General features: G+C 43.1%; 1 protein-coding gene and 1 long non-coding RNA gene across 3 annotated transcripts in view; one reads left to right on the top strand and one right to left on the bottom strand.

Moving 5' to 3' along the window:
* Nucleotides 1–26,496, bottom strand: part of LOC126083166 (transforming protein RhoA-like) — an 885,451-nt gene that overhangs the window by 791,166 nt on the left and 67,789 nt on the right. The window lies entirely within an intron of this gene.
* Nucleotides 1–26,496, top strand: part of LOC126083174 (uncharacterized) — a 35,663-nt gene that overhangs the window by 8,443 nt on the left and 724 nt on the right. Inside the window, exons 2-3 of one of the 2 annotated variants that reach the window (XR_007518737.1) lie at nt 24,883–24,955; nt 26,223–26,371. This is a non-coding gene — a long non-coding RNA (uncharacterized LOC126083174). The remainder of the gene's footprint in view (nt 1–24,882; nt 24,956–26,222; nt 26,372–26,496) is intronic. The other variant, XR_007518738.1, reaches the window with a different exon arrangement.

Below are 26,496 nucleotides of genomic sequence, written 5' to 3'. Positions count from 1 at the left end.
GGTGGGTGGCTGGGTGACCCGATTGGAGTCACCAGTCCTTAGGCCCCTGATGTCTGTGAGGACCCTTTTTAATAGGCAAAGCAGTGTCAAACATCAAAAACCCACCTCTCCACCACATAGCTGAAACAGTTGTGGTCTGCCAACAAGGGCCTATTCTCCTGGAATAGGCCCACACAGGTCCATGCAGGGTGGAAAATGTATTCAAAGTCCACGGACCATTTATGCTTGGACAGGAGCTGCTTCTGTATTGAGCTCCCTAGGTTAGTGGAGCTAGCAGATTGCCTTTTCCCCAGTTGTGAATTTATTCCTTCTCCAAGGCCAGGAGAATGGCTCAGGGCACGCAGTAGGGCCTGTCTCAGGCCCAGGGAAATCAACAGCCACTGAAGCCGGCTTGGAGGCTGGGGGCGCAGTAAAATACACGCAAGTACTTAGGTTTCGCTGAAAGCACTGTTCTTTTCTGTTTTCGGAGGTGTGAGTAGGCTGTGTGGCAGGCTGTTTCTCCCTGAGGAAAATGCAGCTGAACACTACCACCAGCCCGCTGCAGCCTGAGGGTTCCTAGCAATTCAAGTTCAGGAACTCCTCTCCACTTCTGAACTGTCTCTACCTCCCCCTGATGCTCAGTCCGTTTTCTAACTTTGCTTTTGCTGTTCAGGGCTTCTAAAAGGCTTCTAGCTTGTCATAAATGTAATTGTTTCACTTGTTTTTCGGGTTTTTGTTGTAAGAGGGTTCACCGGAAGCGTCTGACTTCTCCGCCATCTCGGCCCCGCTCTCCATTCATCTTTTGATGGACACTTGCGTTGTTTCCACCTTTTTGATTCAGTGACTAATGCTGCAGTGAATGTCAGTGCCTAATTATCTGTTTCCTTACTTTCAATTCTTTAGTGTTTGTGCCTAGGAGAGGAATTACAGAGTCATATGGTAATTCTTTGCTAAATTATTTGAGGAACCACCAAATTGTTTTCTACCGTGGTCGTAGCATTTCATATTCCCAGCACCGATGGATAAGGGTCCGAATTTCTCCACATCCTCACCAGGTCCTTATTTGTTTTGTTTTATTTTTTTTTTCTGGTAACAGCCATTGGTGTGGTGTGGAGTGACATCTCATCATGATTTTGGTTTGCATTTCCCTAATGACTGATGATATTGAGCATCTTTTCACTTGCTTACTGGCCATTTGTATATTTTCTTTGGAATAATGTCTATTTATGTCTTTTGTCCATTTTTTAAGTTGGGTCATTTGTATTTTTATGTTTAGTTCCAGGCACTCTTTATAATTCTGGATATGAAACCCTTAAGCACTGTACAGATTCCAAGTATGTCTTCACTTTCTTGATAGTGCTCATTGATGCAGAAAAGATTTCAGTTTTCACCAAGAGATGTTTATCTGTTTCTTTTTTTTTCTTGTGTCATATCTGTGAAGTTGTGGGGGGAAAATCCTGAAACATAAACCTGATGTTTACTTCTCAGTGTTTTATGGTTTTAGCTCACCTGTTTAGGTCAACAATCCATTTAATTTTTCTGTATGGTATGGAGTATGTGTCCAGCTTCATGCATTTTCATATGGAGATCCAGAAGCCCCAGCATCCCTTGTTGAAGAGACTATTCTTTCCTGTATTGAATGGATTTGGCATCATTGTTGAAACAAATTGGACAAAGATATATGAATTTATTTCTAGATCCTCAGTTCTATACCTTTGTATCTATGTCTGTCCTTATGCTAGTACCAAACTGTTTTGTTTACTGTATGTTTGTAGTGGTATTTTAAACCTTGAAGTGTGAGTCACATACTTTGTTCTTCTTTTCCAAGATCATTTTGTATATTCAGAGCCCTTTGTGATTGTAATATATAAATGATACATACGTGGGTGATTTTCTTGTGTGTTTGATTTTGTCTGCTTTATTTAACTTGTAAGTGCTACGAAATGGATCCTGAGATTTATGAGAGAGGAATAGGAGAGTCTCAGCGCCTTGACCCAGGAATGAAAATCCCACACCAAGACTGCATGAAGGAAATTGCTAGAAGGGCTGATGATGAACAGAGCTGGGAGATCTAGGGCCAGTTTTTTTCAGGTGTATGTCATGGGATGAAGAGAGAGTTTACTCTGAGGAATCAAGTCCTCTTGTGATGAAGAAAGGTGAAGCAGACTCGACTGTGCCCTGGCTGCCATTAAGGGTACGAGGAAAGTCAAGGAAGCAGAGTCCAGAGCATCACAGTTTTGGGAGTCAGGCCAGGCAGTTGTGTTCTTTGGATGAAGCCACTTTTCCCAGCATCACAATGCTCATCGATAGTATGTAGATTTCTTTTTATAATGAGCACTCCACACACACACACATTTAATGAGATTGTGGGTAAAGAGGTCTCACCACAGAGGCAGATGCCGGTCCCCTTCTTGTTCACAAATAAAAGAAGTCCTCAGGGGCTTCTCACCGGCTCTACCCTGTGGCCTCTGAATGGTGACTGTCAAAATCAGCAGAGTCTGAACTGTTCCTGACTATTTACCTGAAAGACAACCATGCAGTGATGGAGAATCTGAATCTATGGTCTAGGTGTTGATTGAGATGGTGGTTACACCACAGTATTTTAAATTGCTGAAGTCACTAAACTATAAATTGAAATGGGTGAGTTTCATTGCATGGAAATTATACTTCAGGGAAACTAAGTTGTAGAGGAAATAGTTCTTTTTTTGTTGTTGTTACCCGTATCTGTGCCTGATTTGTAACAGTGGAAGATTGTAGGATTTAAAGCCATGTGGAGCCCCTGGGTTGCACAAAGCTTTAATAAGCTGGCTGCTAACTGAAAAGGTGGTGGTTTGAGCCCATCTAGTAGATCCTGAGAACAAACACCTGGTGATGTCCTTTAGAAATTCACCGAATACCCTATGCAGCACAGCCCTACTGTGAAACAGTATCACCATGAGTTGAAACTGACACCGGCAACTGATCTCGTTTTCGTTTTGGAACCATCCTGGCTTCCTCTTACTGACTGTGTGAACTTGCAATAATTGTGCCCATGTGTAAAATGGGAATGACTTCTAAGTCATTAGATAGCTCTGACTTTGAACTATATCTGTAACAAGCACTGAGCAAACTCTCACATGAAACATATTCAGCAAATGACAGTGGATATGAATATTACTATTATTTTATATTAATGTCCTAGTCCAAGGGAAGACAAGGACACTCATCCTGCCTTTAGAAAAGCACGGTCTCCAGAGGTTAAGAACACTAAACAGTGACATGCAGTGCATGGTGAGGGGGCTGTGACAAGGCAAAGAGAAAATGAAGCCAGGCACAGTCTCAGGAACAGAAATAAATAACCCCAGGTACTTCTTGACTCTCTACTCATCCAGGCCTGAGCCTAGTGCAACATCCTTACAGAACCTCCACCAGACCACTCCAGCCTTCCCCTGTTAACACTCTCACAGAAGAAATAGCATAAACCTTCATTTAGGCCATTTTCATTTAGGCCATATTCCATACACTATCACTTCTCTTGGAAGAGCTATCCAAATGAAATGTGATTATGCATATTTTACTGATAAGAAAGCTGAGGCTCAGACAATGTAGGTCCTACAGCCAGCAAGTGATGGAGCTGAGATTAAAACTCGGCTCTGGCTGACCCTAAATCGAACCTTTCTAAGGCCACTTTCCTTTCTTCCTCCCAGCACATTGTTCACTTGCACCCTCTGAGGACAACATTCGCTTTCAGGTGTGTGAAAGGGAAGGCTTTCTGCAAGTGATGAAGGAGTGTTAAGAGGTGAAGAGGAATTCAGAGAAAGTTGATGCAAGGCCACACCAACCATGCGAAAGGAACTGGACCGTCAGCCTAGGGTCCACGATGTGTCCCGACGGGCCATCCTGAAGGTCTGCTTAGTCATTGCCACCAACTTTGGAACCAAGCTCCATTGACTCACACCCTGCATTCTTTCTTGGTACCAGAAAAGTGACCACTTCTCTTTTCCCAGTGCCCACATAACATGGCATCAACACAAATTGTGAACAAGAGACAGCAGAGGTCTATTGATGGCCAGGGGGAAAGATCCTTTGAACAACCCCCAAGCCTGGCATACATCTCAATCTGTCTTTGTACCTCCTGAGCTTTCTTACTGTATAAGGTGGTATTATCTTTATGAGAAACTATTTTCCATGTAAATGTAAACCTAAATCTACAATTGTGAAATCCAAGAATTTCAGCCATTGGTTGGGAAGGAAAGAGGGTAATGCTTGTGTGATGCTCCTTGGAAGAACCCTAAGGCTCCTGAGATAGACCTCTTGGCAATGGCAGGGTGGACCTCATTAATTCAGTTGGACAAGGCTCTTTCCTGCCCAGAAACATGGCAAAGAGATTTCATATCCTCCTCACCTAATGTCATATCTCACGTACACATGAGCTAAAGACCTCCTCTCAAACATTAGTTCAGCCCATTCCCTTTTATTTTGTGCTCACTAGGGTTATAAAGTGGGTTAGGATTATAAAGTAGTCGACTATCATATCCCATATTTAATACTCCCAGTGAGGACTTTTGGTGCCATCTTCTTGTTTTCCTAATGTCAATCTAACATCAACCGTTCCTCACCAGGTGAGCAGGAAGATTATGTGAGTTACTAGGGGAGGTAAACCACCTGGAACAGATTAGAGCACAGATTAAGTATCTGAAATTCTGTGATTTCTAGAGTAATGACATTTCATGCATTACACTGTCAGTTTTCATATATTCTCTTTTGGTGTTTTGAACAATTTATAATTCATATATTAAATGTCATTACATAATTAATTGTTCTATGTCTGAGGTGTGTTGGCACCAGAGAAATTTTGAAATATTTTTTCCCCTACATTGGCCCTACGCTTTTCCTTTCCTGTGATGTACACAAATCCTCTGCAAGTAAATTTACAGCTCACTGAATAGCATCCTCCTCCGGTTTGTTGCTATGTCAACTGCTGTCAGAGATGGCAAGGCAAAAGATATTGAAAGCCAAAAAAGAAAAAAATAAAAACAATTCTTCAAAGAGGTGATTTTTGGCAGTAAACCATTGCCCACTGAACCCTGAGAAAAAAGCTCTTTGGATTTAAGTATGAACTTCGGGGAGACAACATGAGCATTCACTGAAGTATGTGTGTATGCCTATGTGTGTGTGTTAGAGAGGGAAAGACAGAGATTGCAAACCCCTATCAAAATCATTTCAGGGAAAAGAAGTCTCCAGCTACAAAAACTTCCTCTGTTGCAGCCATCTTTGGGGAGCACTCAACTCTTCAAGTCGTAAATCCAAATCTTGTTGCTTTCCCAGAAAATAGCTCAGAAAACTGACCAAGAGGAAGTTCCTCCTTGGAGAGCACATATTTGTGACAGAACACATCAAACCCAAAGCAGCTTAGCACTTTTGGTGTCATAGACATATGGCTGCTAGGTTCCTATGAGGAATAATGTTTGCGAGTAGGTGGACCTTCAGTCAGATCCCACTGTGCAGGCTGATGGTTACATTTTAGGATTCCACACATTATTCACATGGGACAGCACCAGGTTCTTTCTATTTCTAGGAAGTGGTCAACCAAACACAGGTGCCGATGGCAGATAACAGGCAGGTGACGAAGATATGAGAACTTCCAAACTGTAGATGTGATTATTCCCTTCATTGACTGAGGGCCCAGTGCATGGTAGGACTGGGAGCAAATTCCTTTCAAGCATGACTCATTTAATATGCCAAACACCCTGAGAGGTGGACAGTGTTATGGCTATTTTCCCAATGAAGACCCTGAAATATGGAGGAGTTGAGGGACTTTGCTAAAGTCAGACACCAGTGAATGGAGGAGCCAGGGATCTGTCCTTCACTCACACATTGCCTTTTGATGTTTGATGTGTACACTCCCCTAAACACGAGGGATACACCCGGATTGGGGGTTATGCTAAGGAGGACACTCTATGAGGTGCCTGCATGGTGTTGGTCAGGAACCTTCTGGGACACTACATTGCTGAAAACTGACAGGCACTTGGGATAAAATCAGAACTTGGAATGTGGAGAAGAAAGCATTGGGCTGTCAGGGAGCATTGATGAGTTCCAGGGAGTTTCCAAGTTGGGAATCAGAACTACTGAGAGGAATGGGGTGGAGAGGACAGGCCACAGACACCTGGATTTGAGGAGTTAAGCAGATTTTAGAAACTATTATACCATCATGGTAGTCAAACAGCCTGGTACTGGTACAACAAGAGATACATAGACCGATGGAACAGAATTGAGAAACCAGACGTCAATCCATCCACCTGTGAGCAGTTGATATTTGATAAAGGCCCAAAGTGTGTTTAGTGGAGGAAAGATAGTTTCTTTAACAAATGGTGCTGGCATAACTGGATATCCATCTGCAAAAAAAAATGAGACAGGACTCATACTTAACACCATACACAAAAGCTAAGTCAAAATGGATCAAAGACCTAAATATAAAATCTAAAACGATAAAGATTGCAGAAGAAAAAATAGGGATAATGCTAGGAGTCCTAAAACATAGCATAAATAGTACACAAAGCATAACTAACAATACACAAATACCAGAACAGAAACTAAACTGGGAGCTCCAAAAAAAGAAACACTTATGTTCATCTAAGGACTTCACCAAAACAGTAAAAAGGGAACCCACAGACTGGGGAAAAAAATTTGGCTGTGACATATCTGATAATGGTCTAATCTTTAAAATCTATAAGACGCTACAATACCTCAACAACAAAAAAACAAATAATCCATTTTAAAAATGGGCAAAGGATATGAATAGACACTTCACCAAAGAAGACATTCAGGCAGCAAACAGACACACAATCATTAGCCATTAATGAAATGCAAATCAAAACTACAATGAAATACCATCTCACCCTAACAGGGATGGCGCTAATCCAAAAAATACAAAATAATGAATATTGGAGAGGTTGTGAAGAGATTGGAAAATTTACACAATGCTGCTGGGAATGTGAAATGTTACTAACACTTTGGAAAATGATTTGGTGCTTCCTTAAAAAGCTAGGAATAGGAAATACCATACAATCCAGCAATTCCATTCCTAGGTATCCTACAGAAGAGCCATCACACGAATAGACATATGTACATGCATGTTCACTGCAGCATTATTTGCAATAGCAAAAAAGATGGAAACAACCTAGTACCCATCAGCGGACAAATGGACAAAAAAATTGTGGTACATAACATACAGTGGAATACTAGGCCACAAAAGAACGATGAGGAATACTTGAAACATCTCACAACATGGACAGGTCTGGAGGGCATTGTGCTGAGTAAAACTAGTCAGTCACAAAAGGACAAATATTAAATGAGACCATTAGTATAAGAACTCAAGAAAAGGTTTATACACAGAAAAACTTTTTTTGATGCTTATGAGGGTGGGGAGGGAGAAGGAGGCAATTTCACTAACTAGATACTAGACAAGGATCAAATTCGGTGAAGGGAAGGACAGCACACAATACTGGGGAAGTCAGCACAACTGGACCAAAGCAAAAGCTAAGGAGTTTCCTGGACACATCGAAACACTTCGAAGGAAAGAGTAGCTGGGGCTGGGGCCTGGGGACCATAGTTTCAGGGGACATCTAGATCAATCGGCATAACAAAATTTATTCTGAAAACTATTCTTTAGAGTGGCATCTGGGGTCTTAAAAGCTTGCAAGCGGTCATCTAGTATGTATCAATTTGTCCCAACCCACTTGGAATGAAGGAGAATGATAAAAACCAAGGACATAGGAAAGTATTAGCCCAAGAGACTAAAGGACCAAATGAACCAGACTCCACCAGCCTGAGACCAGAAGAACTACAAAGCCCACTCTTCAGGTAAAGATTGGACAGGACTATAACACAGGAAAATAATATACGTGAGGAGTGTGCTTCTTAATTCAGTCACATACATGAAACCAAATGGGTGGCTTCTGCCCAGAGGCAGAATGAGAAGGCAGGAAGGGACAGGAACTGGTTGAATGGACACAGGGAACCTGTGGTGGAAAGGGGAGGTGTGCTGTCATATTGTGGGGATTGCAACTAATGTCACAAAACAATATGTGTATAAATTTTTGCAGGAGAAATTTAAAAAAAAAGTATAATCTCAAGTTAGGCTCCACTTCACATTTACAGAATCAAAATCTGCATTTTAACAAGATCCCCCAGCATAGTAAAGGTTGACAAGCACAGGTTAACCCCATAGTTTCTTGAAATACACTGTAAACGTTTCCTCATATCATTAAAACTTCTACAACATGACTTCTAATTATATATATTTCCGGCGCTAATGAAAAAAAAAAGAGAGAGAGATGATAGGATACTCACAGAAAGCTCCCCAAAACCCAGCCAGGGTTTGTGAAAAATGGATGATGAAAATGATCACCGGGGATTTAATAGTGACCTGTGAGAAGCCAAAGCCAGACTGTCCCCAAAAGCATTCTGAGAACATGACTTAAAGCTGGAGGAAAAAAGTAGGTCAGTCACACATGGATGTAGAAAATGGGGGACACCTGTATTTTTTCCTTTTCACAGCACCACAATCCTTCCAACAGCAGAGCAGAACCAGAACAGAAGCAATGAGAGTTTTTTCCAACATAACTATCTTTAATCCCATTTACAGAGGACTCTTCTGTAAAGTAAAGCTACTGTTCTTCATTTCCGACCATGGAAGTACATGTGCACCCTGCCCAGTTTTGGGCCTCCCTCTCTGCCCTCACTGTATCTATACAACAGCCCAGAAACACCACTGCGATAGGGGAGAAGCATTAGCCTAAGAGTGGGGGAGCTGAAAATCAACATCTATTTTGGGGTTCCCAATTTAAGGGTCTGACACATGGACGAGGAGAGATTGCCACTGGCTAAGATGAAGCTTTTTCCTTTTCCGATGTGTGGAAGGGTCACTCTTTTTAGAGGCATTGAGGGTTGGACCTCACCCACAGGGAAGGATTGCCTCCCAGAGACTCCAAGGTCAGCCCCTGAGTAGGTCCTCTTGGCAGCAAGAGATGGGTCTCTAACTTGAGCTGGGATCTTAGACTTGGCCGTGTCTAGGATGGCTGACTCACTGTCTCAGGAAATAGGCACTGAGATGCTCTCCAGGAGCCCTGAGCTCCATGGCGTAGAATACCAGAGGCAGGCAGAGGACTCTTAGAAAGACCCCAGGGCAGCAGGCTTTGTTGAGATGGCAAAAGGAAGGCAAGGCTGGGGAGTTCCTCCTCTTCCTCTTCCTCTTCACTGGACCCTTCCTAGGTGTTTCACTAACAGGAGAGGTTTCTATGAACATTAAGGCTTCTCTGGCCCCCAATCTAGGTGAAGAGCGACTAGCACCCTGGTGAGAAGAGGATGAATGTTCAGACTTAAGTTTCTGTAACTTTTGACTCCATGTAAAGAGAGCAAGTTCTTTTGACTTAGACAGGTTACTGTCTCCTCTGCTATCTTTTGGCAGGTCATCTGCATTCAACTTTTTTGTGCCAATTTCTCACTGATTCCTAGGTGGCGGCTGTGGTTACCTGTGCTCTCTGCATCTTCACTGGCCTCAGGCTCTGGAAAAAAAGTGAATCCATGGGGGGAACACCATAAGTTGGGGTTGCCTCCACACCCTCCCCCCCCCCTTTCAACTCTAGCACTTGCTTCTCTACCAGCTGCAAGGAAGGAAAATGGACAGTTAATTGCTCTGTACAGGTTGTGAGAACATGTGGCTGAGCAGGTGGTGGAGACCATGGTATTGGAAGGAAAAAGGGAAGTCAGTCACATGACTCTGGTTCAATTACCAGTACTGTGGCTCTACGTGCCCATTCTCTTGTGCAGTATTCCCAGTCTTTGATTCCTTACGATGCCTCCTCTCTGCCTCTCCACTGTATCCTACTTCCTTGTTCTGCACCTGCTCCCACACTAGGAGCTGTCCTTGCCCAGAAGCCATGGCAGCCAAGGCACTGTAGGGTTAGATGAAATCCTGTGGTTTTCATGTTCTGATTCTCCCTTCTTCCTCTGGTTTACCTGAGCGGGAGTGGGTCCTTCCTCTTTCCCCAGCTCCTAAATTAAGGACTAGGGATCCACCTGTGATTCTGGCAATAGCAACATTTCAGGAATTGAGGGTGAATAATTGCTTCCATCTGATAACGGAAGGAGGTGGTGTGTGAACATACTTTACAAGGAGTTATCAGTGATTTGGAGGATCTAGAAGATGATCTATAATCCACCTCTAGAGTTTGCATCCAGTGTTGGATTAAAGCATCACACCCCACCTTGCACATACACAGACACACACACACATTGATCAGGTTGTAAGGAATCGAGGCTAATTACAATATCCTGGGGCCAAATGCCAGAGTTTTGTTTGCTGGAATGATAAAACTATGGAACGTACAGACACCAAACCTCCACTCCAGCCCACCTTGGTAATAAATGCTTCCTGTAACACAGCTTGTCAGTGTAGCTCAGGAGTCCCACGTCTGGGTATATCCCAATCTCTTCCTGCCGTTGCTCATTTTCTTCTTCTTCATGTTTTCCATCTGGCTCCAAAGTGGCTGAATGGGCAGGTCCAAGCAGACCTTCCATGATTTCAACATGCTCTTTCAAGACTTTGGGAGGGATCTCATTGGGTCACATGTGCTCCCAAGGGTGCTGGGGTTTGTGTTGATGCTGGTTGGGGGGCTGCTCCTTGGGACCTCCCTTTGTTAGAATGAACAGTTTAGGAGGGGTTGGAAACGAGGAGGCAAGTGTCGCAGCAAATTCCATCTCTTCCCACCTGTTATGAATTGACTTCTGTCCCTCCCGCCACCAAATGTGTATCAACTTGGCTAGGCCATGATTCCCAGTGCTGTGTGGTTGTTCACCATTTTGTGATCTGATATTATTATCCTATGTGTTGTAAATCCTAACCTCTATGATGTTAATGAGGCAGAATTAGAGGCAGTTATTTTAATGAGGCAGGACTCAATCTACAGGATCAGGTTGTATCTTGAGTCGGTCTCTTTTGAGATATAAAAGAGAAAAGCCAGCAGGGAGGAGTCGAACTTCATGCTACCAAGAAAAAAGCTCCCAGAGCTCAGTGTGTCCCTTGGACCTGGGGTCCTTGTGCTGAGAAACTCCTAGACCAGGGGAGGATTGATGACAAGGACCTTCCTCCAGAATCAGCAGAGAGAAAAAGTCTTCTCTGGGAGCTGGTACCCTGAATTCAGACTTCTATCATCCTAGACTGTGAGAGAATAAATTTCTGTTTGTTCAACCCATCCACTTGTGGTACTTCTATTATACCAACACTAGATAGCTAAGGGAAATCCTGTTGTGCTACAGCTCCTAGACAAAAGGTCAGCAGTTCGAATCTACCAGGCACTCCTCGAAACTCTAAGAGGCAGTTCTACTCTGTCCTATTGGGTCGCTATAAGTCGGAATCGACTCGAGGGCAGTAGATTGATGGAGATAACTAAGACACCACCCAACCACAAGTTGTAAGGGCAGAATTTTGGAGACACTGGAATGTGTCTCCTGGTGGGGCAGGCACACCTGAGGCTGCAAGAACTGTGAGAGGAGAAGATATAAAAGGTAGAAGGTCCAAAAGAGTTAGCCTGTGAGGAAGCTTGGAGCTGTTGCTTTTCCAAGAAGTCCTCTTATTGAGGCCCATGTTTTAGGCTGATTAGATATTGGATTCCACTATTGGTACTTCATGTGAGACAGTAGCTATGAAACTTGATGAGCTCACTACCTAGTGTGTAATGAAATGTAGCTGAAACCCTAGGCTTCTGCAGGCTTTGCTGATAGAAATAGGCATTGCCACCTCTTGAACAGAAAGTACCACATGTAAAGACAATGGCCATCTCTAAACATAGCCAGTCTCTGCATACCTTCTTTGACTCCTGGCCCTCAGCTCCTGTGGAACTTGGATAGCCATACCTGTGCACTGGCTAACCACAGTGGATGAAGGCCTGTGAGGATCAAGCTTGTCCAGAGCTAGAGGAGGCAGGCATGCAGACCCATTCCTCTGCTGCAACTTCTGAATCTGCAACTTTTCCTCTGCCTCAGACTCCATGAACCTAACAAGGGTGAGGGAGGCACAGGCCATGCTGAGAAGAAGGCAGGGAACATCGGGAGTTCCAGCACCAGGCTGCAGTGGATTGTGGGAAATTAGAGAAAGATGTGCCTTCAATGAGCTGCCAAGGTCCTGAATAAGTCCATTTTCTAGGAGGGAGTTGCTCTCTGTGGCACAAACAACGTTTGGGGGTCCCCCCCTTTTTTTTTTTTTACATGTTCACCGCATCATCCCTTCAGTGCAGCACAAGTTATCATAACTTAGGTTGTAAAAGAAATGAGCCATGCCTTCTTGGAAGCTCCTCCTGGCAGAGCCACAGTGCTCACTTCCTTTCCATACCATTAGTGCCTGATGGCACACCACAACACAGACATTGGCTTCTTTGATTTCAATCAAATCTATGTGACACACAGCAGCACCCAACTCATGGACACTCTATTCCAGGTCTGTCCTGCCTCAGCCTGAAAAAACATACAGTAGAGCTGACAGACTGAAGCTGGGAGATGGGATGAAGTTGATTGCAGATAACACCAAGGACCAGTTCCTAGATCCCTGCTCCTTGTCTCAGTGTCTGAGCCCTTGAGCTATAAACCGGGGAGATAATTGGGTCAGAGGGATGCTGGGAAGAAGGTAGAATGTAACATTTCAGGAATGTTTCAGATTCCTCTGCTGATTTTTTTTAAACCAGGGGAGGAAAGACAATAAGGGTCAGAGACACGCCCACAGGGTGATTGAGATGCTGCCTTCCCCTGAGCAAAGCTTTTCACACTTGGCTATTCTTGGATGGTTTTAGAACAGTTTTGTGCCAGTTGTCATGAGGAGGAGTGGTCCCAAATTTCCTGTCAGCTATACGGACACTGAGGAAAGGTGGAACCCAGCTGTTACAGCATGTCCCCTGATGGCGAGTGCCAACAGCTTGGAGTTTATCTCCATGGGAGCCGCATTGTTTATCCCCAACCCCATCTTAACACCCTCAATATCGAGGCATCCACAAATCCAAAATGCAGAAGGGGTGAATTTCTTAAAGAATGTACAACAGAGAAATTCAAGCAGTGAATGCTGTGGTAGAAATTGTCTGAGGTTGCAGAGGGATCATCAGGGAACTAGGAGCCCTATCCAAGTGCACACCTCCTCCTCACAACATCCCTTCTGATTTATACCAACACAGCCAGACAGCAGCCAGTCTCACCCAACCCTCTTCATGCCTCATCACTCAGTCCCGACAGGGTCAGGATGCCATGAACTCACTTTCCTGCCGTCTGGTAGAAGATCATCTAGCCAAAGTTGCTTTTGGACTATCACACGTGCAGGGATTACCACAGTCCCTCCTTCAGGGTCATGGCGGGCTTCAGTCCAGCCAGGCATTGCAGGAGTGAGCTAAAACCCCATGCATGTCTGTAATTTTCTACAAGTAAATGTTCCATCCCCATCTTCACCCCACCCTATACACCTCCCTTACCTATCATCACATCCATGTTGCTATTTGTCCAAGTCAAGTGTTTATTCTTAGGTTTGCAGTGCTTTTTCTTCCTGGATACCAGTCACAGAGCCTCAGAACTATACTAAGACACATTCCTGGGAGGGACAGCCAAAGGAAGAGGAGGTACTTTTGAGTCCTCAATCTGATTGTGGACTGAATGACCTGCCAGAGGACATTAAAATATAGATTCCAAAATGAATGAACATTTTCACCTGCTTCCCATATGACTCTGGAGAGGGGAGTGGGGTGCTGTACTTTGGTGAACACAGCCCTAGAGTGCCACGGTGTGGAGAGCAAGAGTTCTGCCCAGAAGCAAAGGTGAAGGAACCCATGCTGAGAGACCCCTGTGCTGTCTCAACATTTGAAAATCGTGCTGCCCAATAATAGAACAGGGAGTACAGAACTATACCCTAAGATTGGTATAAAGTAGGATTTGGCAGACTTCCTTTATTCTTGGGAATGGATGGAAGGCAGATTCCTTCAGTCATTTAGCCATTGAGTGAGCAACATGTCTACAGAAAAAATCCTGTAGAATGTGATAACTATCTGATACTGGTTCACCCATAATTACCAAGGGGCAGTGCGGGGTTGAGAGAGATGTAAGGTCTGCTGTGAAAAGACAAAGCTTCCCACAAGATTAATCTCTCTGCCTTCCGTTCACAGAAGCCTATAACCCTGGACTTCATGGCCAAATTCTACTCACACATACTGTAGCTAGGACCTATTGGCTTTTGTGAGTACTTTTCTTGTACTATGTTGCGTTTCCTTCATAACAGTGACAATAATGGACATCTTTTAATGAGGCTCAACATGTGTCAGGCACTCTGCTGAGCACTTCATATATTAGCTCATGTCATCTTCGCTGTTGTGTTAGCTGGGTCCTCTAGAGGCGCAAAGCTGATGACATATATATATATATATATATATGTATCTTTAGAGAGATTTAACTCAAGGAAATGGCTCATGCAGTTGTGGAGGCTGCCAAGTCCTAAGTCAGTGGGTCAGGCTGGAAGCTTCTTCAAATTCCTGTGGCTGTAGAGGCTGACAAACCCAAAATCAGCAGGTTAGATGACAGGCTGCTGGTTCATGGGGCTGCTAGAGGTGGCGAGTCCCAAAATCTGCAGGTCAGGTGGCGGGTTGCTGTCTCATGTCCCACGAGCTGGAGGTCAGATGATGACCAGTGGGATATAGGATCCAGATTGAGAGTGAGCCTTGCTGGAACCTCTATTTATATATGGGAGGCAGGCTACCACTGCCAAGGAAACTTGCCTTTCAACTGATTGACTGCTTATAAGAGATTTCATCTTGGAGATGATTATATCATATCAGATTTCATCATGGGGTGAATACATTATAACACATTTCATCGTGGAGGCAACTACATTATACTATATTATGGAAGAGAAATCAGTTCAATGTCTGTCAAACCACAGAGAATCATAGCCTGCCCAAGATGAGAAATAACAACCATCAGAGCAACCTTCTGAATTAATTATAATTGTTCTCTTATTTGATGAGATACTCCAGGGTGAAGATGTACAATGCCCTGCTTAGGATTATAGATTGAGTAAGGGCAGAGCCCAAGCCCTTCACCACTATGCATACTCTACTAGCTCCGTGTTCTCACAGGAATTCTAAAGAGGAATGAGGGTGAGCGTATACTTAAAATGGTTGTCCTAGGCCGTACCCTAGGAAGAAGGACCTGGCAGTCTACTTCTGAAAAGAATTAGCCACTGAAAACCTTATGAATAGAAGCAGAACATTGTCTGATATAGTGCTGGAAGATGAGCCCCTCGGGTTGGAAGGCACTCAAAAGACAACTGGGGAAGAGCAGCACTAGATGACTAAAAGAAGCTGCTGCCTCGAAGTAGAGTAGACCTTAATGATGTGGATGGAATCAAGCTTTTAGGACCTTCATTTGCTGATACGGCACGACTCAAAATGAGATGAAACAACTGCAATGTTCATTAATAATCAGAACGTGGAATGTCCGAAATATGAACCTAGGAAAATTGGAAATAGTCAAAAATAAAACGGAACACAGAAACATCAATATCCTTGGCCTTGAAATGCTGAAATGGACTGGTATTGGCCATTTTGAATGGGAAAATCATAAGGTCTGCTATGACAACTTGAAGAGGAATCATTCTTTTTTTTTTTTATCAAAAAGATCATTTCAAGATCTATCCTGAAGTACAATGCTGTCAATGGTAGAATAATATCCATACACCTACAAGGAAGACCAATTAATATGAATATTATTCAAATTTACGCAGCAACCACTAAGGCCAAAGATGAAGAAGTTGAAGATTTTTACCAACTTCTGCAGTCTGAAATTGATCAAACATGCATCGGTGTGCACTGATAATTACTGGTGATTGGGATGCAAAAGTTGGAAACAAAGAAGAAGGATCGGTAGTTGGAAAACATGGCCTTGGTGATAGAAACGATGTTGGAGGTCAAATGATAGAATTTGCAAGACCAAGGATTTCTTCATTGCAAATGCCTTTTTTCAATAAAATAAATGATGGCTATACTCATGGACCTCGCCAGGCGGAATACACAGGAGTCAGATTGACTATATCTGTGGAAAAGAACAATGGAAAAGCTCAATATCATCAGCCAGAACAAGGCCAGGGTGGACTGTGGAACAGACCATCAGTTGCTCATATGCAAGTTTAAGTTGAAGCTGAAGAAAATTAGAACAAATCCACGAGAGCCAAAATACAACCTTGAGCATATACCACCCGAATTTAGAGACCATCTCAAGAATAGATTTGACTCATTGAATGCTAATGGCCGAAGACCAGACACGTTGTGCAATGACATCAAAGCCACCATGCATGAAGAAAGCAAGAGGTCATTAAAAAGACAGGAAAGAAAAGACCAAAATGCATGTCAGAAGAGACTCTGAAACATGCTCTTGAACGCCGAGTACCTAAAGTGAAAGGAAGAAATGATGAAGTAAAAGAGCTGAACAGAAGATTTCAAAGGGTGGTTCTAGAAGACAAAGGAAAGTATCATCATGACATGTGCAAAGACCTGGAGTTAGAAAACCAAAAGGGAAGAACACACTCAGCATTTCTCAAGCTAAAAGAACTAAAGAAAAAATTCAAGCCTCAAGTTGCAATAGAGAAAGAGTCTATGGGCAAAATACTGAACAATACAAGAAGCATCAAAAGAAGGTGGAAGGAATATGCAGAGTCATTATACCAAAAAGAATTCGTTGACATTCAACCATTTCAGGAGGCAACATATGATCAGGAACCGATAGTACTGAAGGAACAAGTCCAAGCTGCGCTGCAGGTGTTGGCAAAACACAGAGCCCCAAGAATTGTCAGAATACCAATTGAGATGTTTCAACAAGTGGATATAGCGCTGTAAGTGCTCATTCGTCTATGCCAAGAAATTTGGAACACAGCTACCTGGCCAACCAACTGGAAGAGATCCATATTTATGCCTATCCCAAAGAAAGGTGATCCAACAGAATATGGAAATTATCTATCTATATCATTAATATATCACACAAGTAAAATTTTGCAGAAGATCATTCAAAAGTGGTTGCAGCAGTACATTGACAGGGAACTGCCAGAAATTCAAGCCGGATTCAGAAGAGGATGTGGAACTAGGGGTATCATTGCTGATGTCAGATGAATCCTGGCTGAGAGCAGAGAATACCAGAAAGATGTTTACCTGTGTTTTATTGACTATGTGAAGGTATTAGACTGTGTGGATCATAACAAATTATGGATAACATTGCAAAGAATAGGAATTCCAGAACACTTAACTGTGCTCATGAGGAACTTGTACATAGATCAAGAGGCAGCCGTTAGAACAGAACAAGGGGATACTGTGTGGTCTAAAGCCAGGATAGATGTGGGTCAGGGTTGTATTCTTTCACCGTACTTATTCAGTCTGTATGCTGAGCAAATAATCTGAGAAGCTGGACTATATGAAGAAGAACAGGGCATCAGGATTGGAGGAAGACTCATTAACAAGCTGCCTTATGCAGATGACACAACCTTGCTTGCTGAAAGTGAAGAGCACTTGAAGCATTCACTGGCTACCAAAGACTACAGCCTTCAGTATGGATTATACCTCAACATAAAAGAAACAAAATTCCTCACAACTGGACCAAAAAGCAGTATCATGATAAATTGAGAAAAGATTGAAGTTTCAAGGATTTCCATTTACTAAGATCCACAATCAACACCTGTGGAAGCGGCAGTCAAGAAATCAAATGACTCATTGTATTGGGCAAATCTTCTACAAAAGACCTCTTTAAAGTTTTAAAAAGCAAAGATGTCACCTTGAAGACTCAGGTGTGCCTGACCCAAGCCATGGTGTTTTAATCGCCTCGTATGCATGCTAAACCTGGACAATGAATAAGGAAGATCGAAGAAGAGTTGATGCCTTTCAATTATGGTGTTGGCAAAGAATATTGAATATACCATGGAGTGCCAAAAGAACGAACAAGTCTGTCTTGGAGAAAGTACAGCCAGAATGCTCCTTAGGAGCAAGGATGGTGAGATATACTTTGGACATGTTATCAGAAGGAAGCAGTCCCTGGAGAAGGACATCATGCTTGGTAAAGCAGAGGCTCAGCAAAAAAGAGGAAGACCCCCAACGAAATGAACTGACATAGTGGCTGCAACAGTGAGCTCAAGCATAGTAAGGATTGTGAGGATGGCGTAGGACCGGGCAGTGTTTCATTGTGTTGTACATAGTGTTGCTGTGAGTCAGAACTGACTTGACAGCATCTAACAACAACAGCAACAACAACAACAACAGGTCCTGCCCATCTCTGCCTCCTCTGGATTTGCTATGGCACTGGCCAACATATGCTCAAATCCTATGTTGCAAGGCAGAGACCAATTGGAGAAGCATAGTGTTTGTAGTCTTGAGACCTAAATTCACATCATGGGTCCTCATTTTACAATGGGAATCCTCTCTGGTGTTTAAAAATCCTAAAAAAAAAAAAAAATGTTGCCATCGAGTTGATTACGACTCAAGCGCCCAGGGAGTAGCTGGTGAATTCCAACTGCCAACTTATTGGTTAGCAGCCAGACTCTTAACCACTGTGCCAGGTTTCAGATATAAGAGTGGCTTCATGTACAAGGTGGTGAGGATCAATTGAGATAAGGCACCTGAAAGTGTGTTATACACAGGGAGATGTGGTTAGTATTACTGGGAATGTATCTTCTCATAAAATGTCCCAGCCTTCATGACCTTCCTTTAAGTGTTCCCAAAGAGCCTAACCTCCGTCGTGCCTTTCCAAGATCTCCTTGTCTGAAAGCTGCAGGATAATCTCAGGTGTCCGTGACGACTAGGGCACTCACATGAGAAAGCAGGAAAGAACCTCTGTATCAGATCTTCAGGGATGGTGCCTCTAGGCCAGGGACTTGAAGCACTGCCAACGTTGGTAGACCTCGTAAACACTCTTGGGCTTACAGGAGGAGTCATCCAGCAAAGGCCTGGATTGTGTGGTGGTCAGGCTTTCCTCCCCAGAAGAAGCATGTTGGCCTGGCCGAGCCTTCACTTGGGGGAAAATGGAGTCCAGCTGGGCAGCTGATGGTGGAGCTTGAAGAGAAAGAGCTGGGGGCCAATCTCCCCTCCAAGCCTGAGTACCCACAAAAGAAGTGTCAGGGATCATTTGCTGCAGCTCAGAGGCTGCCTCAAATGGGGGTGGAGCATGTGCAACAGCCCCACGGGGAGCCCCCGGGGCACTCCAGTTGGGACCTGCACCATGACAAAGCTCCGAGTTTCACGGAGCTCTGCTGATCTCCCTTCTGTCCTGACTCGGACAATAACCTTGCCAGGCCCAGCCCCACGGGGGCCAGAATCCCCAACACTTGGCACCAGCAGTGTCCTGAGGAAAGCAGAGAGCCCCAGAGGGGTGCCGGGAGGGCGTGATGAAGTCATGAGGGGCAGCGGGTGCCGCTCCCAATGTGTTCGGTGTGGGGGTCCGGGATTGGGTAGGGGAAAGGGCAGTGCAGTGGAAGGAGACATGGAGGCCCCAGGATTCATGGTCCCAGCACTGGAGTTACTGATGAGACAAAGAAAAAGGGTAAATGGAGGAGAAGGAAAGGCAACTAGGTGTTAAAAAAAAAAATTCCCTCCATGGTCACTGGGAATCAGCGCAATGAATCTCAACTGATGAGCAGCTGTATGGAACAGGGAACTGGTGAAGGTGGCAAAAGTCCCTGGAGTGAATTAGATGTTCCTTCCTTCCAGTTGAGAAGTCTCCCTCTAGAGAACTTGTGAGAATTTCAGCCATCTCAGGGCTCTGCTAAGAAGGAACATGCCCAAGCAACCACTGACTCTGAGAGCCTTTCCCAGGAAATATCTGGCAGACTCCCTACAAGCCTCATAAACTGTCTCCAAGACACAGAACAGTGTTGGCACCCACTCTTTAGATAAACACCCTCAGCACGCTCACTAGCAGGGGAAGGACTATCTTTAGGCTTAGTTCTCGGCACCTATAGGTCTTTTATAAAGAGAGAGTTTCAAAAGGGTATTCACTGCATCTTCATCTTCAGTCTACTTACTTACGCTCACTAATACTCTCTCTTCCTTTCCTACTTAATGTAACAAAACAAGAAACACTTAAGAAAAATTTCATGAAGATAATCCCATAAAACATCATGCCAAGCATAGGACTGCATCTCCTAGCAGCAACCCCTGGAAACACTTATTATGGTGGCAGATTTTGGCCACTCTTTCCCCCTGCACATAGTAGTCCCTTCCACTATTCAGGAAGCCCTGTTCACAGGAGATGGGTCTGTGAAGTAGATGAGTTCCCCATAGTTTTGTACTATCACAGCAGCATTGATTACAAAGGACTTGATAAGGGCTATGAAATGGATGGGGGTGCCTGGAAGGATTTAAGTCACTGCTGGTCATATTAAAATCTGGCATGGGAGACACTTAACATCCTATGTTCTTCTACTTTGCGGTTCCAGAAATAGAAACTACAGACCCACTGAGAACAAGGCACTGAGCCAGGTGCCTGGTGGGGCAGTGTTATATCTGGAATACATCTTTGTGCGCAACAACCTCATGAAGACTCTGGTCAAGAAGAATGGACACATGATGTGACTCTAATTCATCAGAATACCCGTCCCAGGACTTTTAATTAATAATAGTGAGAGAACACCTGCCTAATTTTATCCTATACTTTTTTCCACTCTTTATTTTTTATTTTTGGCTTCAACAAAGAGAAATTTATTTTCTCACAGATTAGGAGGTTAGAAGTCTGAATTCAGGGTGCTGGCTCCAGGGGAAGGCTTTCTCTCTCTGTTGGCTCAGTTGGGGTATGGGAGAGAGGTCCTTGTTGTTTTCAATTTTTGCTTCTTGGTTCCTTAGTGATCCTTGGAGCCCTGGTGGCATCGTGGTTAAGAGCTCAGCAGTTAACCAAAAGGTAGGAAGTTCGAATCTACCAGCTGCTCCTTGGAAACCCTATGGAGCAGTTCTACTTTGTCCTACAGGGTCGCAATGAGTCAGAATTTCTTGGTGAACTTCAAGTGTGCTTTGGCATCCATCTTCCTCTGTGCTTGCTTAGTCTGCCTTTTACATCTCAAAAGAGATTGACTCAGGACACACCCTACACTAACACGCCTCATTAACATAACAAGGAAAATCCCTTCCTAAACTAGATTACTACCACAGGTATAAAAGCCAAACCAAACCTCAGAGACCCTGTACCAAAAACCCGTTACCTTCCTGTCCGAGTCAACTCCTACAGCAACCGTACCTATATGGTGGAATTGCCCCATAGAGTTTCCCAGGAGTGCCTGGTGGATTTGAAGTGCTGACTTTTTTTTTAATTTTTGTTGAGCTTCAAGTGAACGTTTACAAATCAAGTCAGTCTGTCACATATAAGTTTATATACACCTTACTCCATACTCCCACTGGCTCTCCCCCTAATGAGACAGCCCTTCCAGTCTCTCCTTTCGTGACAATTTTGCCAGCTTCCAACCATCTCTACCCTCCCATCCCTCCTCCGGACAGGAGATGCCAGCACAGTCTCAAGTGTCCACCTGATACAAATAGCTCACTCTTCATCAGCATCTCTCTCCTACCCACTGTCCAGTCCCTTCCATGTCTGATGAGTTGTCTTTGGGAATGGTTCCTGTCCTGGGCCAACAGAAGGTTTGGGGACCATGACCGTCAGGATTCCTCTAGTCTCAGTCAGCCCATTAAGTATGGTCTTTTTGTGAGAATTTGGCCTCTGTATCCCGCTGATCTCCTGCTCCCTCAGGGGTTCCCTATTGTGCTCCCTGTCAGGGCAGTCATTGGTTGTGGCCAGGCACCAACTAGTTCTTCTGGTCACAGGATGATGTAAGTCTCTGATTCCTGTGGCCCTTTCTGTCTCTTGGGCTCATAGTTATCGTGTGACCTTGGTGTTCTTCATTCTCCTTTGATCCAGGTGGGTTGAGACCAATTGATGCATCTTAGATGACTGCTTGTTAGCATTTAAGACCCCAGACGCCACATTTCAAAGAGGGATGCAGAATGTTTTCATAATAGAATTATTTTGCCAATTGACTTAGAAGTCCCCTTAAACCATGGTCCCCAAACCCCTGCCCTTGCTCCGATGACCTTTGAAGCATTCAGTTTATCCCAGAAACTTCTTTGCTTTTGCTCCAGTCCAGTTGAGCTGACCTTCCATGTATTGAGTATTGTCCTTCCCTTCACCTAAAGTAGTTCTTATCTACTAACTAATCAATAAAAAGCCCTCTCCCACCTTCCCTCCCCCCCACCTCGTAACCACAAAAGTATGTGTTCTTCTCAGTTTATAGTATTTCTCAAGATCTTATAATAGTGGTCTTACACAATATTTGTCCTTTTCCCTCTGACTAATTTCGCTCAGCATAATGCCTTCCAGGTTCCTCCATGTTATGAAATGTTTCACAGATTCATCACTGTTCTTTATCAATGGGTAGTATTCCATTCTTTGAATATACCACAATTTATTTAACCATTCATCCATTGATGGACACCTTTGTTGCCTCCAGCTTTTTGCTATTGTAAACAGTGCTGCAATAAACATGGATGTGCATATATCTGTTTGTGTGAAGGCTCTTATTTCTCTAGGGTATATTCCGAGGAGTGGGATTTCTGGGTTGTATGGTAGTTCTATTTCTAACTGTTTAAGAAAACGCCGGATAGATTTCCAACGTGGTTGTACCATTTAACACTCCCGCCAGCAGCGTATAAGAGTTCCAATCTCTCCGCAGCCTCTCCAACATTTATTATTTTGTGTTTTTTGGATTCATGCCAGCCTTGTTGGAGTGAGATGGAATCTCATCGTAGTTTTAATTTGCATTTCTCTAATGGCTAATGATTGAGAGCATTTTCTCATATATCTGTTAGCTGCCTGAATATCTTCTTTAGTGAAGTGCGTGTTCATATCCTTTGCCCACTTCTTGATTGGGTTGTTTGTCTTTTTGTGGTTGAGATTTGACAGAATCACATAAATTTTAGAGATCCGGCTCTAGTCGGAGATGTCATAGCTGAAAATTCTTTCCCAGTCTGTAGGTGGTCTTTTTACTCTTTTGGTGAAGTCTTTAGATGAGCATAGGTGTTTGATTTTTAGGAGCTCCCAGTTATCTGGTTTCTCTTCATCATTTTTGGTAATGTTTTGTATTCTGTTTATGCCTTGAATTAGGGCTCCTAACGTTGTCCCTATTTTTTCTTCTTGATCTTTATCCTTTTAGTCTTTATGCTTAGGTCTTTGATCCACTTGGAGTTAATTTTTATGCATGGTGTGAGGTATGGGTCCTGTTTCATGTTTTTGCAAATGGATATCCAGTTATGCCAGCACCGTCTGTTAAAAAGACTATCTTTTCCCCAATTAACTGACACTGGTCCTTTGTCAAATATCAGCTGCTCATATGTGGATGGATTTATATCTGGGTTCTCAATTCTGTTCCATTGATCTATGTGCCTGTTGTTGTACCAGTACCAGGCTGTTTTGACTGCTGTGGCTGTATCATAGGTTCTGAAATCAGGTAGAGTGAGGTCTCCCACTTTCTTGTTCTTTTTCGGTAATGCTTTACTTATCCGAGGCTTCTTTCCCTTCCATATGAAGTTGGTGATTTGTTTCTCCATCACATTAAAAAATGTCATTGGAATTTGGATCGGAAGTACATTGTATGTATAGATGGCTTTTGGTAGAATAGACATTTTTACTATGTTAAGTCTTCCTATCCATGACCAAGGTATGTTTTTCCACTTAAGTAGGTCCTTTTTAGTTTCTTGTAGTAGTACTTTGTAGTTTTCTTTATGTAGGTCTTTTACATCTTTCACTCCGGCATTCCACTGGAGAAGCAACCATACTCAGGTTCAGCTCCCTGACCATAAATACATAGTGAATGTGACCATCTGAACAGTAAAACGATGGCCTGAGTGTAGGTATCATACAACATGAAGTTGTCTGAAGACCTGAGTTTCCACAAAAGGGAGAACAATCCAGAACAACTCAGGGAAACTCATGCTCTAATCTGAGTTGAAGTTACCCATCTGTTCAGCCCGTGTTGAATCACAGCAAACAGCTACCTGGACTGAAAGAGAAGGCATGTCTGGACTGGAAGGAGTCCAGAAGCTCTGGGTAGGGCAGTTGGAGTGACTTCCAGCCTAGCCCTTGGAGAGGTCCTTTCATTGTAAATTTTGCACAGATAACCCCACTTAACAGTTTTCCGGTTGAAATCATTTCTCCTCTACTGCCCCCATAAGATCTACTATAGTCTATTTCAAATCCTTCGGAATAAAATCATAAGCAATCTCCAGGTGCCTGAAGAAAATGACACAGGGCTTTGACTTTACCCCTCTACTCCCCCTGTCCCAATACCATGATATAATCCCACTGCTCTGTAAAACACATGTACAAGTGGCTTGTCTCCCTTCTAGATCAAGAATCAATACACTTGCTCTCATCCTTTCTCTATACCCAGTGTATTTCCTCTGAGGTGTCTTGATAATACATCAAACGAGCCACTCTTTCTAATTTTTAAGATTTATCCCAAGCCTAAACCTGATAGGATTCAGCAGTTATTTCTATCCAAAGCTTCCACGGTGTTTGAACAACCACTGTAAATAGAGCACCTCCATGCACACTTTCTGCTTCTCTAGAATCTGGCCATGTCTTAATTTTCTGCAGCCAGGAACTAGCTCTTTACATGCACGTGCTCTCTGCAGCTACTATGCAGAACTCTACCTACACCTTAGCTTAGAAGATGGAGTAAGAAAAATTGAAGCAAAATTACAGAAAACTTTTTTTTTTTTAAATTATTGTTGGGTATTGACAAAAATTTGGAGACACTTCTTAAGACCTGAGCTTCTATCATGGAACAACCTGAAATAATTTTCAATTCAGACCTTTCTATTACAGGATCGATGAGTCAAATACTGTATCCAGGCACTCAAGAAAGGCAGGCTTCCTTGTTGCTTCCTCCCCTTATCAGGTAAGACAACCAATTATTTCCCACGATTCTTACAAATGATTTTTGATGTTGAATTTGAATGAATTAGCACGTGACCACTGATTTCAAAATTGCTTTGTGAATAAAGTACCCTGTCTCAATCCTGCATTCTTTTTTGAGTACATCGAAATCCTAGGCAAATCCTAGACACCAGAAGCAGATATAATTAAATTATCTGAAATACAATTGATAAAGGCTGGCCATTGCAGGAGGTAGCTAAAAGGCTTTTGGATCCTATGCTCTGACTATCCCTGTGGAAAAGTCCAGGGCTGCAGAGGAAAATCGTCTTTGTACTTGCATCACTGGATGATCTTCTACCCAATCACACAGAAGTAGCAGAATGGCAGAATGGATTGTGTCCTGTTCATTGTGCTTTCATTTTCAGCCTGTGCACTTGGAGGCTCTTGGAGTTGGGTGTGAGGGGTCTTCAACAGTCATCCTATGGTGTGAGAAATGACACTAGTCCTGCAAATGATTGTAAAAAGAGGATCTAATGATTGAAGTATCTTCCAAAAACTATTCAAAGCCCATGTCAGTGAGTTAATTCTACTCTCAGCCATAGCAATTCTGCATGTATCTTACAAAAGAAAGGAGAGGATAAAATTGCTCCCATGATGCCCCCATGTCAACTGAAATCAACTCAGATTGTCCAGTATCTTGATGAAATCTCTAAGAAAAACTTTTAAAAGAAACATTCATGAGTGAGTGAACATTTATTGAAAAACTTCTATGTATTAAAAAAATGCACTAAGAAAAATAGTTCAGTGAATAAATGTACTAGGAAATACAATAGATATGGAGTCAGGAAAAGCTAAGTTTTAGTGTTTCCCAGGTCTACAGTTTTTGCCAGAGCTGCTATTCAATGAAACATTTCAAATGAAAAGGAAAATACCATTTTTTGAAAGGCCATTAATAAGAACAAAATGAATGTGGTCAAAGTGTATATAAGCAATCCAATTTGAGGATGCTAATTTTTTTTTTTTTTTTATGCTTAGGTTGAGCTCTCTAAATGTTTTACTGAGGGTCATATCTAAGTGCATGGAATTGTTAGTTTTAGAAGTCATAAGTGGTCGTTTCAGGCACATTTTTACAGATGGATGGGTAAGAATCCTATCTCCATGGATCACACTCAAAAAGCAAAGAAGAAAGGTACATTATTTCACTCTGAATGTTTAGACAAAAAATTATACTTGGACCAAGTAGACTTAGGAGGCTCCTGATCTGTTTTTTTTTTTTTTTTTTTTTTTAGAAGATGCCATCTAGAGGCTTGTGGGGACCAGGGGCCTAAGTCTGCACCAGGGATCGGAAGATGTTGGACTGAACTCGGCAGTCCCATGAAAGGGCCGCCCCTCAGAACTGGAGTTCTTTCTAGAGTCAAAGAGCACCAGTGACCAGTAGGTAGGGAAAACACAGTGTTAGCACACTGGGCTGGGAAGAAAGGGCCCCAAGAACCCTGAGTTAATGGGACCTCAGTTGGCTGAAGAAAAGCCAGATGCAGCCTTAAACAGCCAGAATCCCTCCAG

The sequence above is a fragment of the Elephas maximus genome, chromosome 9 (genome assembly GCF_024166365.1).
Source record: "Elephas maximus indicus isolate mEleMax1 chromosome 9, mEleMax1 primary haplotype, whole genome shotgun sequence".
Lineage (NCBI taxonomy): Eukaryota > Metazoa > Chordata > Mammalia > Proboscidea > Elephantidae > Elephas > Elephas maximus.
This window is presented reverse-complemented; position numbering and strand designations above follow the sequence as displayed.